The 14,431-nt window shown below is 36.8% G+C and overlaps 1 long non-coding RNA gene across 2 annotated transcripts in view; it reads left to right on the top strand.

Moving 5' to 3' along the window:
• LOC100939848 (uncharacterized) overlaps nt 1–12,547 on the top strand; it is a 213,004-nt gene extending 200,457 nt beyond the window's left edge. For both annotated transcript variants that reach the window (XR_008514614.2, XR_008514615.2), the window contains 4 exons: nt 3,664–3,738; nt 4,268–4,320; nt 5,281–5,372; nt 7,935–12,547. This is a non-coding gene — a long non-coding RNA (uncharacterized LOC100939848). The remainder of the gene's footprint in view (nt 1–3,663; nt 3,739–4,267; nt 4,321–5,280; nt 5,373–7,934) is intronic.
• Nucleotides 12,548–14,431: the final 1,884 nt, after the last annotated feature.

Below are 14,431 nucleotides of genomic sequence, written 5' to 3'. Positions count from 1 at the left end.
CTGTGACTTTAAGAATTTACTCACTTCTGGATCTCTCATTTCTGATAGAAAATAGAGATAATGAGAATCCCTACCTTAAGAGATAATAGGATGGTTAACTGGGCAGCAAAATGGCACATCTGGTATAGTGCCTGGCACCAACAATAATAGCTTCCTTCCCACTGTGGGACAGCACAGAGTACATGCCTCTCTGCTATGTGAAAGCTCATCTGACATCTCTATTTAGAGGGAGGGTGAGAACCAAGCCGAGCTCCAACCAGGCCTCTTCCTTGTCCAGTCCTGATCCTGACCCTGCAGTCCTGAATCAACTATCTCCTTCCCAGCTCATTTGATGGAACATTACAATTTTAAATTGTCAGTCATCAGCACATTTAAATGTCCCAGGACTAGAAAAACACCGGAAGGAATTATTGAAAGCTTTATTGATTTAATCAGATAATTTTGCACAAATTATGGTCCACAAAATTCTGGGTGCTTTGTAGTCTTCCATGAGACAGAGTTTCAGTGCAGCTTAAAACGGAAGCCACTGTTATCCCTCTAGGTAGGATCTAGAAGAGCAAAGAAGGATTAGTGTGAATTAAGATACATGCATGAAGCATAGGGGAGGCACTTGCTGAGAGAACAGGGAACAGTTTCTATGTAAGCTGGACTATGAGTGTGTAAGGAAATGAGAAGGTGAGAAAGGGAGGTTGAGGGCAGGTAAGAACATCCTTGAATAGTATTTGAGGCATTGGGACTTTGTAGGCAGCTGGGAACCATTAAAGTTTTTCAAGCCAGAAAGTGGCATGGTCAGAGCTTTGCTTTAAGAAGATAACTGGCAAAAAGGTGAGAATGGATTGCTTTAGTAGGGGCAGAACGACTAGAGACGGGGGAATACCTAGGAAGTCTATTGCAATTGTCTGGACAAAAGGTGATAAAGGTTGCACTTGGGCAGTGGAAAAGAGCAAACAAATAGAAGGCATACTGCAGTGCAAAATCTACAAAACTTTTTGACTGACTAGGGAAAGGGAAAGAGAGACGGAGAAGGATGACTCAGGATTTCAGCCTGAGGAAAGTGCCTGAGTTACCTAATTTAGCATTCAGAATGCAGAGCCTATCTATCAACACCTGGCTTTATTCATTTACTCTTAATGCGTGTATGTGTGTGTGTGTGTGTGTAGTTCTATGTACATATGGAATGCTATACATCAATAACTGAATATCTCTCTCACACACACACAGTCTCTCTCTCTCTCTTCTATTTCAGTCTTCATTCACCTTAAATATATGTAATTATTGGCATTGTGAAATGAGGGTGTGAGGCTTTCTAACTTTGAGAAATTGCAATTTTTATACTGGCAGTGTAGAGACTATGTTTTATGATTTTGAAAATATTTAAGCTAGCCCTATTGATAATAGTAGCTTCCATTGACTGAGTGCTTATGTGCAATGCTTTACACACATTGCTTCACTTATCCTCACAACAATCTGTGAGATGGACACCGTTAAGGCCCCACTTCCCTTGCTGCATTCCCAAACAATTCCCAACTACCTCCTCCCTTGCTAACCACCATAAAGATTGACCTCCTTTGCAGCAAGGGTAGCCATAGAATCCAGGTCTGGACAATGAAAATATAAATGGCATCTGTATAGAGAGTTCTAGGTAAGTCATTGGTTTCCTGATAAAGGGACTAGCATAAGAGCAGACAGCTCGTGTACTTACTCTGTTCCTTCTTCCTGGCTTGAACACGGTGGATGTGATGCTTAAAGTTCTGGCAGCCATTGGCAACCACAGGTGACAAACACAGATAAAAAGCCAATGAGCAGGAGAAAGACAGTGTGTGATCTGTGATCTCAGTGACAATGCTGAGTGACTGAACCAGGCTTGGAACCCCTATGCCCATGTTTCTTGATAAGTGTTCAAGCCACCATTAGTTTTTTTTTTTTTTTTTTTTCTGTTACTTGCAGAAAAATGAACTCCGAAGTGCAGTTATTTGCTCAGGGCCAAACCAGGAAATGGTGGAGCTGGGATGCAAACACAGGTGTCTTTCTGACTCCAAAGTGATGTTATTAGCTATTTAAGATATAATTAGAAGGATATTTGGTCTTTGCTCCTGGTTCCTGGTACAAGGTTCTTAAAACCCTTGGAATTTCCTGAATAATAAGGGTGATAGAATCATCTTTGTTCTAATGAGCTGATTCTTAGTGGGACCCTAGAAGGCTTGTCACCAGAAAGACCAAGCCTTGATTAGAAGCTTGGAGCTTTCAACCCCCGCCCGCCCTCCCCACCCAACCAACAGGGAGGGCAAAAGGGGTGAAGATTGGATCAGTCACCAATGACCAATGATTTAATCAATTGTACCTACATAATGACGCCTCCTTAAAAATTAAATGATGGGGTTGGGAAGCTTCTGAGTTGGTGAACACATCCACATGCTGGGAGAGAGGCAGACTCCAACTTCATGGGGACAAAAGCTCCCATACTTGGAGCCCTTCCAGACCTCACCCTATGTACCTCTTCATCTGGCTGTTCATTTGTATCCTTTATCATAAACTGGTAAATGTAAGTAGAGTCCTTTCCTGAGTTTTGTGAGTCATTCTAGCAAATGATCCAACATGAATTAGCGAATTTGGGAACTCCAAGTTTACACTTGGTTGTCAGAAGTATAGGGGGCCTGGGACTTGCGATTGGTACCTGAAGTGGGGCCACTCTTGTGGGACTGAGCCATTTAATGTGTAGGATTTGAGGCTAACTTCAGCTAGATAGTGTCAGAATTGAATTGAATTGTCGGATACAGAGAGTTGGTGTCAGAGAGTTGGAGAACTGGTGTGGAAAATTCCCCACACATTTGGTGTAAAAAATGTCAGGAGAAAAGAAGAACCCTGCTACCACACGTTCTCCCTTCTAGTACCCACTCTGAACAACATAAAGGGCTTTTTTGTTGTGTGTGATGGATTCACCTGCTGTGTTTTCCATGGCTTTTGTCTCTCACTTCTTCCTCCACAGTTTTGGATGCCTTCTAGGTGTCAAGCAGTGAAGCCCAGCCTTGGGAGATAGTGAGATGATTATCATTCAGCCCTGCTCTCAAGTTGCTCATGATATAGAGGAGGGGTTGGCAAAGTATGTTGGCCTGCCGCCATTTTTGCATGACCCATAAGCTAAGAATGGTTTTCACATATTCAAATGGTTGAAAGAAAATCCAAAGAAGAATATTTTATGATCAGTAAAATGATATGAAATTCAAGTTTCAGTGTCCATAAATACAATTATGATGGAATAAAGCCTCACCAATTTGTTTACTTGTTGTCTACAGCAACTCTTGCACTACAATCATAGAACTGAGTAGTTGCAACAGAGATCATATGGTCTACAAAGCGCTACCTGGCCCTTTAAGAAAAAGTGTGCTGACTTCTCATCTAAGAGGGGTGGAATTTATGGATTAGGCAAATGAATACGTCATTCTAGGTAGAGAAAGAGAAAGGAAGTAGCATAACTAAGATACTTAGAAAATTTTCCCAAAATAGCAGGTGGATCCGAAGCTCTGAGTCTTATCTCTAGACATTTTTCCTTTACAGATAGGTTCTATACAAGAGGTGGAGTTGGACAAGGGAAGGGTGATCTGGGATATTTATTAGGTGTAGTTACCTTTGCCTAATGAATGGCTTTTGTTACTCATTCCTTAGAGGCAGGAGTGTGTGCTTCAGTCAGTTTGAGCTCCACCCAGAGAGAACAGATCATGAATACTTCTAATGCACATGGTAAAAATCCTGCGGTGAATAATTTTACTTTCAAAAGAAATTTACTGACCTTTTAATTAAGGTCCCCAGAGTTTCCCACGAATTGGCTGTCACCTGAAACTACTGTGTGCTTGGAATTTCTGTGAGCACACAAGACACCCTGCTCAGATCCTGATTCCTGTAAAGCAGCTACTGTTGTCCTCATGGATCCCATAGACCTTGTGCACATCCCTGGGATGGTGGAAGATTTCTTTCCATGAACCCAACTCTTGTAAAAATCAAGAGAACTGTTTAATTTTTTTTAGTTTCCGAAAGAAAGTAAGCGCCAGGAAATCTTCCATAGTAACAGTGCTTGTCATTCACCCACTGTCACATGACTTAGAAAGCACTTTTCTGGGCATTTTTGTTCTGAACCTTAAAATAACCATGACCTACATAATGTGATCATAATGAAAAATGGTTGAACTATGTAAAAATCCAATTCTGATATACCGATGAAATAAACTTTTGAGACCAATGAACTCATCCCCTTTTTGTCTTTATTTTACAGAGGAGGAAATTGAGACTTAGCCAGAAAGGCAGCCAATCAATGGCAACATCAAGGTGTGTGCTTTCCATTTACAATGATGATGATGGCCAAGGCTACCTTATCACTGGCCTAATTAGATATGACATAATTGTCACATTTAATGTGTGTGGGCTATAGGTGGGATGATTCTATAATTTGTTATCCAAATTGAAATACCTTGGTTCATCAGGCATAAAGCAACCTTGTTCCCTGAGACCTATGGCCATGCTATGTGCAGGTTAGGCAGATGCCATAGGCCATGTGACTCATTCTGATAATCAGGCATGTCCCTAAAATTTGCTTCTATTTCCTGACTTGTGTTGCCAGTCCTGTGGACCCAGCACCTTGCAATGTCAGCATTTGATGAATGCTGGCCCTGTAGAGATTCAGTTCAGATTTCTCCCACTCATCTCTGGTTTTAGGCCATATTCAGAGCCTGAGCAATAAAGAAATCAGGATGTAACAGGGAAATATGAATGTGTCATGTATTCTTGCATTGACTCAACTCTTCTTTATCTCCAAGGCATTAAATTTCCTGTCTTTAGGTCAGAGAGAATGTTTTCAAACAGGAGTGGGAGACGATTCTAGACAAACCAGTATGGGATATCCACACAGAAGACGAAAGAGAATGAAATCTGTTTTCTTGACATTGTGTTTTGTTTTTAGAAAGTAGTAACAGCTAATCAATGTTTATTGATTATCAGTGGTGTCCTCATCTCTGAGCTATGTGGGAGAATGAAGAAACATGACAGGGAAAGAAAGAGAAAATATAATTATTTCACTATTGTTTATAATAAAGAGCTAACTAAGGAAATAAATAGCTAAGAAAATTAACATAATACTACACTTATAAAGGCAACTGTTAGAACACAAATACAGGCTTTCTTAGTATTGGAATAATTACACATAAAAGCTATAGTGTCTTAGTTCAGGTTGCTATAACAGAATACCACAGACTGAGTGCTTTATAAACAGCAGTAATTTATATCTTACAGATCTGAAAGCTGGAAGTCTGAGATCAGAGTGAAAGCATGGTCAGCCTCTGCTGAGGACTGTCTTCAGGGTTGCAGACTGCAGACTTCTCATTGTATCCTCACATGGTGGAAAGAGCAAGATAATTTTCTGGGGTCTCTTTTAGAAGAACACTAATTTCATTCATGAGGCCTCCTCTCTCATGACCTAATTATCTTCCAAAGTCCCCACCTCTTAATACCATCACATTGGGGTACAGATTTCAACATGTAAATTTTGGTGGTGAGTGGGAGAGGAGCACAAGCATTCAGCCCATAATAACTACATAATAAAAAGATTTAAAAAATGAAATTATTCAACAGGAACACAGTACAAATAATATGATAGGACAAAGACCAAATATATTTTATCTGTTAATAAAAGTAAGTCTTCATTAAAATAATTTTCAGAATGGATCACAAAGCAAACCTAACTTTGTTGTATGTAAGAGATACATCTAAACAAAGATATTCACAAAGTTTAAGAATTAAATATACATCAGAGAAATACAAACACAAAGAAAGCAGTGATGGATATCTTAATATCACACAACATAGAATTCAAGACAAATATCATTAAATAGGGAAGGAAGGGTACCTTTTCACATAAAGGATATAAATCAGTTTAAGATAATATTTATAAATAACTATATGCCAAATAATATAGCATCCACCTTCATAAAGCAGAAATTAGACACAAGAAATAAGCAGATACACTAATAGAAAGGGAATTTAATTCACTTTTCTCCATCTATTTTATACCAAGAGGACAATAATAAGCAGAGATATAGAATACCTAAGTAATTAATGAGACAGACATGATTAATCTATGTAACTAAAGAACACAGAATAAACTTTTTGATTTTTCGAAAGCTGCGAAAACATTCATAGAAAGTGATCATATATTAACTCATAAAGAAATATTTAATAAATTCCAAAAAGCAGACATAGTATGGATAACATTGTGTAACTGTAATTCATTAAAACTAAGCACTGATAACAAAAGAGAAAGCAAAAACTCCTTCCATCTGGAAATTATAAAGGCTCTCTTAATGCTCAGAGAGGAAATACAAATCAAAATGGAAGATTGTTTTAGGAAAAAACAGTAATGCAAGTACTCTTTATCAGAATTTGTGGGACACTATGGGTTGAGTTGTGTACCCAAATTCATATGTTGAAGTCCTAACCCTCATTATCTCAAAATGTAATCTTATTTGGAGATAAGGTCTTTACAGAGGTAATCAAGTTAAAATGAAGTCATTAGAAGAGGTGTCCTCACCAAATATGACTGGTATCCTCATAAAAAAGGGGAAATTTGGACACAGATACACACATATAGGGAGAACACTATGTGAAGAGAAGGCAAGATCAGGGTGATGCTTCTACAAGCCAAGGACTGCCAAAGATTGCCAGCAAACCACCAGAAGCTGGGGGAGAGGCATGGGGCAGATTCTCCTTCATAGCCCTCAGAGGGAACCAACCCTAATGATGCCTTGACACTGTACTTCCAGCTTTCAGAAAACTGCGAGTCTTGAACTGGGTTTAAGATACCCAGTTTGTGGTACTTTGTTATGGCAGCATTAGAAAACTACTACACAGATAAAGCAGTGTACAGAGAAAAAAAATCATAGCCTTAAATAGCAAAAGAAAGAATAAAATGAATCAAGCATTATGCTCAGAAAGTTAGAACAGCATACCAAAATATATTGAAGGACTCTAGAAGGAAAGTATCAGTAGTGATAAAAGTGGGAATTAACAAATTAGAAAACAGATTAAAAGTACTAATAAATAAATCCCAGCTCTAGTCCTTTGAACCAATGAAATACATAAATCATTAGATAACATAATTAAGAAATAATGGTCAAAATGTAAACACACGAATGAGAACTTGAAAGGGTGAAATAACAAAGAAATAGAGAAAATTTTTAAAAAATTAAAAGAAACCACTTGGTTCTACTTTAAGCAGATGCATGTAAAAATCTAGATGACATAGATATTTTTCCAGAAAAATATAATCTATCAATACTAACTATAGAAGAGGCAAATTACCTAAATAAACTGAATTGAAAAAAATAATCAAAGAGCTACTTTCCAAAAAAGCACCATGTATTGATGATGTCATACTTTATTTTTTGTTGCTATAACTGAATACCTGAGGCCGGGCAATTGAGTAAGAGAACAGGTTTATTTCTTACTGTTCTGGAGTCTGGGAAGTCCAAGACTGGGAGGCTGCTCCTGATCAGCTTCTGAGGAGGGCCTCATGCTGTGTCATAACATGGCAGAAGGCATCACAGGATGAGAGGGACACAAAAGCCAAACTGGCTTTTATAACAGACCCACCCTCATGATGACTAATGCATTCCAGAAATAATCCATTAATTCATTAACCCATTAATCCATGAGTAGATTAATCTATTTGTGAGGGCAGAGCCCTCATGACCCACTCACCTCTTAAAGACCCCATCACTTAGTAGTGTTACACTGGGTCATACATTTTAACATGAGTTTTGAAGGGAACAAGGAAAAACTCTATAAATCTTTCAAAGAGCAGATAGTTCTAGCTTTGATTTAAAAATGACACCCAATAAAATGGATATAGATGGTTACTTTCTTAACATGATAAAATATATCTCTCTCAGCCTAAAAGCCAAAATCATCATTACTCAGGAATTTGTAACATTCTAATTAGAAACAAGAGCAAGGCAAAAATGCTCACTGTTGTTGAAAATTGTACTGGAGGAATTATCCGATTTAAACAGATGAGAAAAGGAAATTGACAGTAAAAAAATCGAACAGCGGGGAGTAAAACTATTACTATTTGCAGATCTTATGACTGTGTATCTGGAAAACTCAAGAGAATTAACTAAAAAAAATTACAAACAATAATATAATTTAGTATGGTGGCAGGATTTAAAACTATAGAAATCAATACTTTTATGTATGCAAATAACAGCCGATTAGAAAATCTAATGGGAGAAGTCACCCTATTACAGTGGCCACGCATATATAAAGACATAACATCTAGGAATAAACTTAATAAAAAATGTGCAATACATATAGGAACAAAAACTTTTAAGTCCCAAAAGATACAAAAGAAGACTTGAGAAAATGGAATAACTATGCACTTGGAGAGAAAAACTCATAATAATAAAATGTCAGTTCTTACTAACTTATTTTTACAATTAATATAATTATAATAGTATACACAGGGTTTTGTTTTTAATTAGATAAGCTTATTCCAAAGTTCACTTGAAAAAATAAACTAGAATGGTAAGAAGGACACTTGCAAATAAAAGAAATGGCTAGCCTAACCAGGTATAAAAACATACTATAAAGCCTCAATAACTAAAGCAAGGTAGTTGTGGTGAATGAATAGCGCTGCCCATGAAACAAAATAGAAAATCCAGAAATAGGTCCAACTACTATGGTAATTCAGAATATGATAAAGAAGATAACCCAAATTATAGGACAATTCAGTAAATGATGTTGGAATAACTGCATAGCCATTTGGAAACATTTCAAAAGTGTCAAACATTTAAATGCGAAATATGAAACCATAAAAGTATACAATGGAAATATGGCAGAATATTTAGTGTTCATACATAGGAAGACAGCATTTTTAAGCTATCAGTTCTTCCCAACTGGATCTATGAATTCAATGCAATTCCAATCAAAATCTGAGCAAGTTATTTTGTAGTTAGGAAGAAACTGATTGTAATGTGAGTTTTTATATGGAAAGGCAAAGACCCAGAATAGTCAACACAATATTAAAGAGAAGAACAACATCAGATGACTGACGTTACCCAACTTAAAGACTTAATGTAAAGCTACAGTGATTAAGCAATGTGGTGAAAGAGCAGACAAATAGATCAGTGGGACAGAATAGACAGCCCAGAAACAGATCCACATAAATTTGGTCAATTGGTCATTGAGCAAAGGTAATACAATGTAGGAAAGGCATTGCAATACATATGAGCAAAGGCAATGCAATGGAGAAAATAGTCTTTTCAACAAGTGGTTCTGGAACAACTGGATGTCACATGCAAAGAAATGAATGTAGACACAGACCTTACATCTTTCACACACCAAAAGAACCCTCAAAACTGATCACAGACCTAAATGTAAAGTACAAAACTATAAAATTCCTGGAAGATAACAAGAGATGACCTTGGTTTTGGCAATGACTTTTTAGACGTCATACCAAAGGCATGATCCATGAAAGAAGGAATTGACAAGCTGGACCAATAAAATCTAAAATTTTACCTATGCAAAAATCATGATCAAGAGAATAAATAGACAAGCCAGACTGAGATTAAATATTTGCAAAAGATGTATCAGATAAAAAACTGTTATAAGAGATGCAAAAACCTCTCAACTTCAACAATAAGAAAACAAAAATCCAATTTAAAAATGGGCCACACGTCTTAGGAAACACCCCTTCAAAGAAGATATATAGATAGCAAATAAGCTTATAAAAAATGTTTCATATCATATGTTATCAGGAAATGAAAATTAAAACAACAATGAGATACCACTACGTATCTATTAGAATGGCCAAAATCCAGATCACAGACAACACCAAATGCTGGTATGTGGAGGCATCATGCTACATAGCTTCAAACTATACTACAGGGCTACATAAGCAAAACAGCGTAGTATTGGTACAAAAACACACACCTAGACCAATGCAGCAAAATAGCGGGCCCAGAAATAAGGCTGCATACCTACAACTATCTGATCTTCAACAAAGCTGACAAAAATAAGCAATGGGGAAAGGACTCCCTATTCAATAAATGGTGCTGGGATAAATGGCTAGCCATATGCAGAAGATTGAAACTGGACCCCTCTCTTCACACCCTACACAATAATCAACCAAAGACAGATTAAAGACTTAAATGTAAAACCCAAAACTATAAAAACCCTGGAAGACAATCTAGACAACACCATTCAAGACATAGGAACAGGCAAAGATTTTATGACAAAGATGCCAAAAGCAATTGCAACGAAACAAAAATTGACAGATGAGATCTAATTAAGTAAAGAGCTTCTGCACATCAAAATAAACTATCAACAGAGTGAACAGGTAACCTACAGAATGAGAGAAAATTTTTGCAAACTATGCATCTGGCAAAGGTCTACTATCCAGCACCTATAAGGAACTTAAATTTACAAGAAAAAACCAAACAACTCCATTAAAAAGGGGGCAAAAGACATGAACAGACACTTCTCAAAAGGAGACATACATGTGGCCAACAAGCATATGAAAAAAAAAGCTCAACATCACTGATCATTACAGAAATGCAAATCAAAACCACAATGAGATACCATCTCACACCAATCAGAATGGTATTAATAAGTCAAAAAATAACAGATGTGGCTGGGCACGGTGGCTCACGCCTGTAATCCCAACACTTTGGGAGGCTGAGGTGGGTGGATTACGAGGTCAGGAGATCGAAACTATCCTGGCCAATATGGCGAAACCCCATCTGTACTAAAAATACAAAAATTAGCTAGGAGTGGTGGTGTGTGCCTATGGTCCTAGCTACTAATGAGGCTGAAGCAGGAGAATCGCTTGAACCTGGGAGGCAGATGTTGCAGTGAGCCAAGATTATGCCACTGCACTCCAGCCTGGGCAACAAAGCAAGACTCCGTCTCAAAAAACAAAACAAAACAAAACAAGCAAACAAAACCCCCAAAAAACAAAAAAACCAAAACAGATGCTAGCAAGGTTCTGGAGAAAAAGGAAAGCTTATACACTGTTGGTGGGAGTGTAAATTAGTTCAACTATTTTGGAAGATAGTGTGCAATTCCTCAAAGACCTAAAGACAGAAATGTCATTAAACTCAGAAATTCTGTTCCTGGGTATATACCCAAAGTAATATAAATCGTTCTATGATAAAGACATATACATGCGTATGTTCATTGCAGCACTGTTCACAATAGCAAAGACATGAAATCAACCTAAATGACCATCAATGTTAGACTAGATAAGGAAAATGTGGTACATGTATACCATGGAATACTCTGCACCATAGAAAAGAACAAGATAATGTCCTTTACAGGAACACAAATGAAGCTGGAAGCCGTTATCCTTAGCAAACTAATGCAGGAACAGAAAACCAAATACTGCATGTTCTTACTTATAAATGGGAGCTAAGTGATGAGAACACATGGACACATAAAAAGGAACAACAGACACTGGGCCTATCAGACGGTGGAGGGTAGGAGGAGGGAGAGGATGAGGAAAAACAATTAATGGATACTAGGCATAATACCTGGGTGATGAAATAATCTGTAAACAAATCCCCATGATCCAAGTTTACCTACATAACAGACCTGCACATGTACTCCTGAACTTAAAATAAAAGTTAGAAAGAAAAAGAACTTTTATTCATTGCTGGTGGAATTTCAAAATGATGCAGCCACTTTGGAAGACAGTTTGGTGATTTCTTATAAAACTAAACATACTCTAACAATATAATCCAGCTATTGCACCCCTTGGTATTTACCAAAAGCAGTTAAAAACTTATGCTCACATCAAAGCCTGCACATGAATGTTTATAGCATCATAATTGCCAAAACTTGAAAGCAACCAAGATGTCTTTCTGTAGGTGAGTGGATAAATAAGCTGTAGTACATCCAGACAATAAATATTAATCAATGCTAAAAAAGTTGGTTTCCGTTTTTATAAAAGTGGACCAAACAAACAAATGAAAAAGGAAATGAGCTATCAAACTATGAAAAATCATAGAAGAAACGTAAATGCATATCACTGAGTGAAAGAAGACAATGTGGAAAGCTTTTATACTGTATGACTCCAACTATATGATATTTCGAAAGGCAAAACTATAAGACAGTGGTTGCTAGATCACTGAAAAGATCATTGGTTGCTAGGGGTTGGGGAAAGGGATGAATAGACAAAGCACAGAAGATTTTTAACGCAATGAAAATAACCAGTATGCTACCATCGTGGTGGATATATGTTATAAAACATTTGTACAAACCAATAGAATGTGCAACACCAAGAGTAAACTCTAGGTAAACTGTGGACTTTGAGTGATAAAGATGTGTCAATATAGATTCATAAATTTTAAGAAATATACCACTACCTTGGGGAATGTTGGTAATGGGGAGACTATGCATGTGTGGGGGCAGAGGGTATATGGGAAATCCTGTATCTTCCTCTCAATTTTGCTGTGAACCTAAAACCACTCTAAAAAATAAAGACCAAAAAAAAAAAGAAAAGAAAAACCTCATAAAAATTCTGCGAAACAACCAACTGGGAAGAAGTATTTGCAACTCTTAACAAAGAAACAGCAGTAAGTTTTGTTATTTAAAAAAAGTACCCTTCTTACAACTCAATAATAAAAAGACAAATAACACAATTAAAATAGGGACAAAGAATCTGAGTAGACATTTCTCCAAAGAAGACTTAGAAGTGGTCAATAAGCACATGAAAAGATGCTCAACATTATTGGCTATCAGGGAAATGCAAAGGAAAACCGCAATGAGATACCATCTTATGTCAACTAGGATGACTATAATAAAAAAGGTAGACAATAACAAGTGTTTGTGAGGTTGTGGAAAAATGTGAACCTTCATACTGTGCTAATGGCAATGTAAAATGTCTTAGCCACTTTGGAAAATAGCCTGGTGGTTCCTCAAAATGTTAAACACAGAGTACTGTATGACTCAGAAATTCTTCTCCTGGGTAAATATCCAAGAAAATTGAAAACATACTTCTATGCAAAAAATTTCTATGCAAATGTTTATAGCAGTATTATTTATGATAGGCAAAAGGTGAAACAACCGAAATGCCCATCAACTGATAAACAGACAAATAAAATGTGGTATATTCATACAATGCAGCATTATTCAACAATAAAAGGATATGAAGTACTAATACACGCTACCCATGAATGAGCCTTGAAAACATTATGCTAAGTTAAAGAAGCCCGTCACTCCCACAGGTGGTATAAAGAAAAAAAAAGAAGCTAGTCACAAAAGATTGCATATGGTATAGTCTGTTTATACGAACCGTCCCCAAAAGGCAAATGTCCAGACACAGTAGCTTAATGGCTGCCTAGGGTTGGGAGTGGGAAATGGGGAGTGAGGTTGGATGAAGAGGTGGGGAGTGAAGGTGGGGGAAGGGATGGATGGGGGGATGTTTTTAGGGGAATGAAGGGTAGTTAGGAGGTGATGGCCAAAGTACACAAGGTTTCTCTTTGGGATGAAAATATTCTAAAATCAATTGTGGTTATGATTGTACAACTCTGAATATACTAAAAATCATGGAATTGTGTATTTTACATGGGTGAATTATATGGTTGTGAGTTATATCTAAATAAAACTGTTATATAAAAAATAAAACTGTTATGTTACCAAATTTAAAAAAAGTCTTATCCATGGTATCACTTAAAATCATCCTGGTGCTACTTAAACCATCCCACATATCACCAGTAATGTGCATTCCAAGTCTGAAAAACACTGATGACTCAAGTAAAAGTAGCATGGGTTATTCCTAGAAAAACAGTTTAAACTTCATCTAATCATGATGATGCAATCAGAGAAATCCAGAACATGGGGCATTCTATGAGACAACAGGCCTGGATTCTTCAGAAACATCAATGTCATCAGTGACCACAAAAAGGCAAGGTTACTGCTCTGGATTAAAAGAGATAAAATAGATGTGACAACTAAATTAAATGTATGATCTTTAGTGGATCCTAGATAAAGGAAAAAAAGAAGAAGCCATAATGATATATTTGGAAAAACTGAGGAAATTTGAAAACGACTGAATGTTGTGTAATATTATCTGTTAAACTCCTTACATATGATAATGGTATTAGTGATATATAGGAGAATGCCCTTGTTGTTAATAGAAATACACTTAAACATTAGAGAACAAAATGTCATGGTGTCTGACACTTATTTTAAAGTGGTTTAGCTACATACACACACACACACACGTGTATAAAGCAAAAGTCGTGTGTTCACTATGATATTCTTTCATCTTTCTGTAGTTTTGACATTTTTCAAAATAGAAACTTGGAAAAAATTAAAAGAAATTGAAGCATTAAAAAATAAGTAATTGAAGGGCTTTGGCTTGAATAATTTACACGATTGTCCCAATACT

Source organism: Pongo abelii, chromosome 18 (genome assembly GCF_028885655.2).
Source record: "Pongo abelii isolate AG06213 chromosome 18, NHGRI_mPonAbe1-v2.0_pri, whole genome shotgun sequence".
Classification (NCBI taxonomy): domain Eukaryota; kingdom Metazoa; phylum Chordata; class Mammalia; order Primates; family Hominidae; genus Pongo; species Pongo abelii.
The sequence above is the reverse complement of the archived record's forward strand: the minus strand, read 5'-3'. Positions and strand labels throughout refer to the sequence as shown.